Source organism: Notolepis coatsorum (genome assembly GCF_963971535.1).
Source record: "Notolepis coatsorum genome assembly, chromosome: 8".
Lineage (NCBI taxonomy): Eukaryota > Metazoa > Chordata > Actinopteri > Aulopiformes > Paralepididae > Notolepis > Notolepis coatsorum.
In genome coordinates this window covers 143,562,357-143,568,615 of record NC_140172.1, presented here as the reverse complement: position 1 = coordinate 143,568,615, position 6,259 = coordinate 143,562,357, and positions in this window count along the sequence as shown.

Here is a 6,259-nt window from a genome sequence, read left to right as displayed (position 1 = left end):
ATCACTATGAGATGTGAAATGTGAGAATTCAAAACTCAAACATGTACATTCAGTTGAAAATATTGCTCCAGGTAAAAAGTCAAGACCAAAAATACATGAAGCCAAAGCAGAATCTAAAATCAGGTACATTTCTTAGGAAAATAGTGTTAAAACGGTTCAACCTTGAATTCTGGTCACAGTGTTTCCCCTACCATCGCTAACGGGACCCCCCGCCCCCCCCTGAAAAAATCTGAATAAAAAATAAAAATAATAATAATTATTTTTTATTAAAGTTTGCTTTAATCACCGTAACATTGGTGAGCTAGCTAAATTATACATAAGTTGGTTTTCATATAAATCAATCTTCACTAAGACTTTAAAACGGTGGTCTTAGTGAGTAACAGTCTATGGAGATGCAGAAAAAAGCTACCAAATCCATTCCGAGACAACTCAGAGACAATTCCGAGACTGACTAGCGTTGCGCGTAACAAGTCTCAGTCTCTCTCTCTCTCTCTCTCTCTCTCTCCTTCAAGTAACGTTACACTATAAAAACGAACTGGATAGTTGGTATAAGTTGATATATGAACTGGATAACTCGTATAAGCAAAAAAATAAAAATAGTTTGTCTGTCCCTCTTTCTGTAGCCTGTGTCTGTCCCTCTCTCTCTGTAGCCTGTCTCTCTCTCTCTGTAGCCTGTCTCTCTCTCTCTCTGTAGCCTGTGTCTCTCTCTCTGTAGCCTGTGTCTGTCTCTCTCTCTGTAGCCTGTGTCTGTCTCTCTCTCTGTAGCCTGTCTCTCTCTCTCTGTAGCCTGTGTCTGTCTCTCTCTCTGTAGCCTGTGTCTCTCTCTCTGTAGCCTGTGTCTGTCTCTCTCTGTAGCCTGTGTCTGTCTCTCTCTCTGTAGCCTCTCTCTCTCTCTCTGTAGCCTGTGTCTGTCTCTCTCTCTGTAGCCTGTCTCTCTCTCTCTCTGTAGCCTGTGTCTGTCTCTCTCTCTGTAGCATGTGTCTGTCCCTCTCTCTGTAGCCTGTGTCTGTCTCTCTCTGTAGCCTGTGTCTGTCTCTCTCTGTAGCCTGTGTCTGTCTCTCTCTGTAGCCTGTGTCTGTCTCTCTCTGTAGCCTGTGTCTGTTTCTCTCTCTGTAGCCTGTGTCTGTCCCTCTCTCTGTAGCCTGTGTCTGTCTCTCTCTGTAGCCTGTGTCTGTATCTCTCTCTGTAGCCTGTGTCTGTCTCTCTCTCTCTGTAGCCTGTGTCTGTCTCTCTCTCTGTAGCCTGTGTCTGTCCCTCTCTCTGTAGCCTGTGTCTGTCTCTCTCTGTAGCCTGTGTCTGTCTCTCTGTAGCCTGTGTCTGTCCCTCTCTCTGTAGCATGTGTCTGTCTCTCTCTGTAGCCTGTCTCTCTCTGTAGCATGTGTCTCTCTCTCTCTCTGTAGCCTGTGTCTCTCTCTCTCTCTCTGTAGCCTGTGTCTGTCTCTCTCTGTAGCATGTGTATGTCTCTCTCTCTGTAGCATGTGTCTGTCTCTCTCTGTAGCCTGTGTCTGTCTCTCTCTCTGTAGTCTGTCTCTCTCTGTAACCTGTGTCTGTCTCTCTCTGTAGCCTGTGTCTGTCTCTCTCTGTAGTCTGTCTCTCTCTGTAGCCTGTGTCTGTCTCTCTCTCTCTGTAGTCTGTCTCTCTCTGTAACCTGTGTCTGTCTCTCTCTGTAGTCTGTGTCTGTCCCTCTCTCTGTAGCCTGTCTCTCTCTGTAGCATGTGTCTGTCCCTCTCTCTGTAGCCTGTGTCTGTCCCTCTCTCTGTAGCCTGTGTCTGTCCCTCTGTAGCCTGTCTCTCTCTGTAGCCTGTGTCTGTCCCTCTCTCTGTAGTCTGTGTCTCTGTCTCTCTCTGTAGTCTGTGTCTGTCCCTCTCTCTGTAGCCTGTCTCTCTCTGTAGCCTGTGTCTGTCCGTCTCTCTGTAGCCTGTGTCTGTCTCTCTCTCTGTAACCTGTGTCTGTCTCTCTCTCTGTAGCCTGTGTCTGTCTCTCTCTCTGTAGCCTGTCTCTCTCTGTAGCCTGTGTCTATCTCTCTCTCTGTAGCCTGTGTCTGTCCCTCTCTCTGTAGCCTGTGTCTGTCTCTCTCTCTGTAGCCTGTGGCTGTCCCTCTCTCTGTAGCCTGTCTCTCTCTGTAGCCTGTGTCTGTCCCTCTCTCTGTAGCCTGTGTCTGTCTCTCTCTGTAGCCTGTCTCTCTCTCTCTGTAGCATGTGTCTGTCTCTCTCTCTGTAACCTGTGTCTGTCTCTCTCTCTGTAACCTGTGTCTGTCCCTCTCTCTGTAGCATGTGTCTGTCTCTCTCTCTGTAGCCTGTGTCTGTCCCTCTCTCTGTAGCCTGTGTCTGTCTCTCTCTGTAGCCTGTGTCTGTCTCTCTCTGTAGCCTGTGTCTGTCTCTCTCTCTGTAGCCTGTGTCTGTCTCTCTCTGTAGCCTGTGTCTGTCTCTCTCTGTAGCCTGTGTCTGTCTCTCTCTCTGTAGCCTGTGTCTGTCTCTCTCTGTAGCCTGTGTCTGTCTCTCTCTCTGTAGCCTGTGTCTGTCTCTCTCTCTGTAGCCTGTGTCTGTCTCTCTCTCTGTAGCCTGTCTCTCTCTGTAGCCTGTGTCTATCTCTCTCTCTGTAGCCTGTGTCTGTCCCTCTCTCTGTAGCCTGTGTCTGTCTCTCTCTCTGTAGCCTGTGGCTGTCCCTCTCTCTGTAGCCTGTCTCTCTCTGTAGCCTGTGTCTGTCCCTCTCTCTGTAGCCTGTGTCTGTCCCTCTCTCTGTAGCATGTGTCTGTCTCTCTCTGTAGCCTGTCTCTCTCTCTCTCTGTAGCCTGTGTCTGTCCCTCTCTCTGTAGTCTGTGTCTGTCTCTCTCTGTAGCCTGTCTCTCTCTCTCTGTAGCATGTGTCTGTCTCTCTCTCTGTAACCTGTGTCTGTCCCTCTCTCTGTAGCATGTGTCTGTCTCTCTCTGTAGCCTGTCTCTCTCTCTCTGTAGCATGTGTCTGTCTCTCTCTCTGTAGCCTGTGTCTGTCCCTCTCTCTGTAGCATGTGTCTGTCTCTCTCTCTGTAGCCTGTCTCTCTCTCTCTGTAGCCTGTGTCTGTCCCTCTCTCTGTAGTCTGTGTCTGTCTCTCTCTCTGTAACCTGTGTCTGTCCCTCTCTCTCTGTAGCCTGTCTCTCTCTGTAGCCTGTGTCTGTCCCTCTCTCTGTAGTCTGTGTCTGTGTCTCTCTCTGTAGCCTGTGTCTGTCTCTCTCTCTGTAGGGTATAAAGTGTCTTGAGAGAGAGATAAGGTAAGAGATAGGGTATAAAGTGTCTTGAGAGAGATAGGGTAAGAGGGTATAAAGTGTCTTGAGAGAGAGAGATAGGGTAAGAGATAGGGTATAAAGTGTCTTGAGAGAGAGAGATAGGGTAAGAGATAGGGTATAACGTGTCTTGTGTTCTGGTCCGTCTGCAGCGTCTCACTGGACAGACGGCCTCTGTGTTCTCTGTAATGTTGATCTGCCCTTTACTGCAGTAAACTTGTAATAAACTTGTACTTTGACTCTGATCAACTATCAGCTTGACTCTTTGTTTCAGCGCTTTCTCCACGGCCTGCGGGTTCCCTCTGAATTTTAGCCACAGCATACATTTTTAAACGTTGAATGGTCTCCCATACTGTAATGTGCTTCTTGCTGACAAAACGTATTCACAATGTTGCCTATGCCTCCATTGCTCTATGGGACACTTTTCACATTCCATTGAAAGCGTGAGACATGTTTTATAGAGACAGTTGATAACTGATAGGGCAAGGAAGTCAGCTGTAGACTAAAAAAATACATTTGTGAACAATATTTTAATACAATGGTCTGGCTGTGTTTTTACCTTACCTTACCTGTGTTTCCAGCCAACCTGATCTGTTTTTTCTCCAAAGTAGCACATGACAAACAGAACTACCCCAACAAGTAGCACTTACTGAAATCAGATGTAAAGTCAATGCTAAAGTTAGGGTAATGATAATGACTTAACCAGAAGATGTAAGTTGCTTCTCTTCTGATAGGGCTTTTGGCAAAAAATTATACCCCAACTTGATAGCACTTTCTATTACTTGGTGAAAGAGAGTTTCTAAAGTTGAAGTGTAATTCTCAGTGAAAACAGCCCAGCCAGCCACCCCCCAACTGTAACATCATAATATTCTGGAATCTTCACAATGGACAGGATTTGTATCGTCACCTGATGAATGGCCCATCAGCACCATCAATTCCTGTTCATTGTGAGTGGTCCAGCACACTTCTTTATGCGAAACACTGCCATTGAAAGCCTTAGAGAGCACTTGATTTTTTAGACAAAGATGTTTCAAAAGAACATGGGGATGAGAAGTTCCCTTCAATAGCTACCCCAACAAAATGTACTTTCTACAGGGGAACTGGGAAATGCTTTGGTTAGGGTTGCCACCTGGGTACTTCTATATGTTAATAACATATTGCTTTAATTCAATGAAAAGTCATACCCCAACTTGATAGCACTTTCTATAACCTGCTAAAAGACAGTTGCTAAAGTTTATGTGTGACTCTGATTGCTTACTGGCAGTCTAAGTGAAAATGTATTATTGAAATAGAACAGTGAAATGGTGCTTTATTCAAGGTGGTGCTGATGTTTGTTTCATCAATAGTAATTATTAAGATAAGATAAGATATTCCTTTATTGATCCCCTTGGGGAAATTCAACAGACACATTAACCCTGGAGTCTTCAAATCTGCTCAAGTCAGCAAACCTACCAACAAGAAGAACTTACTGAGGTCAGAGGTCAAGTCACTGCTTATGTTAGGGTAATACTACTTATACTAGTGACATGTCACACCTTTAGAACGTTGTATTGAAAATAAATCATCTTTAAAAATATGTGGTCAATTATGTGAGAAATATACCCCAACTTGATAGCACTTTCTATTACTTGGTGAAAGAGAATTGCTAAAGTTTAATTGTAATTCTCACTGAAATCTGATTTTGAAGTGATCAGAGTGTGTTTCCAGCAAACCTGATCTGTTTTTTTAACCAAAATAGCATGTGTCAAACAGAACCACCCCAACAAGTAGCACTTACTGAAATCAGATGTCATGGCAATGCTAAAGTTAGGGTAATGATAATGATTTAACCAAAATATGTAAGTTGCTTTTCTTCCAATATGACTTTTGGCAGGACTCTCTGGTCCTCCCACAAGCAGGTGTTATGACTGGTCAGAATTTGTTCAGCTTAAATAGTAGATCCACTCAGTGGTCAATTAGGCCAAAAAATATACCCCAACTTAATAGCACTTTATATTACTTGGTGAAAGAGAGTGGCTAAAGTTGAAGTGTAATTCTCACTGAAATCAGATTTTTGAAGTGATCAGAGTATGTTTCCAACAAAGCTGATCTGGCTTTTCACCAAAGTAGCATGTGTCAAACAGAACTACCCCAATAAATAGCACCTTATCAAGAAAACCATTAGTTGTTTTCAAACCATTAGTTAAAAAAAAAAAGAAAAAAAAAAATATATATATATATATATATATATATATATATGATCTCTTTCTCAGTACTGTATATTTGTATGTCATGTATGTCATAAATGTCACTATGAATTGAAAATGGGGGACCCTGATGTAAACAAGACAAACGTCTTTCTCTGGTCTGCATCCCCTTAACAATTGTGTGTATTGAGCCGTACTGTGAGGATTGGTTCATTCCCCGCCACACGCTCCGCTCCTTTAAGGTACTGTGTTGATTGGTGCATTCCCCGCCACACGCTTTTGGAGCAAGTATCAATTTCAGCACGCACCTGTCATAGTTTTTTATTAGCGCCCCAGAGGCTTTTTATACTGGGACTTCCCTTCAATCGATGTCGGGTCGTTTTGAATACTTCTGTTTCTGCCTGTTGTTCCCCGTTGCTGTGCCTCGTCTACTCTCCCTCCAGGACATCTGTGGATTGCCGCTGGTGAAGACCTTGTCCCCCCGTTTGGAGCTGCGCCTCGTTTACCCGCTTTACTCTTTGCGCTTTGGTGAGTTGGAACCAAACCCCTTTTTGGACTATTCTGTTTTGTGTGTTTTGAAGAACACTGAAGAGTTCTATTTTTGCTTACACTTGACTCAGCTAAGTTGTGTGTTAAAGGGGAACTATCTTATAAATGGCCTTTTTGAGTGTTTAGCATTGTTTCCTAGCTATGTGAACTTATATTAATATGATCTATGTCTCAAAATTCTCATATTGGCGCATTCTTCCAATTCTCCTCTCACAATATTCACCCTCACTGAACTGAGTCGTTTGAAAATGTGCCTATATGTGAT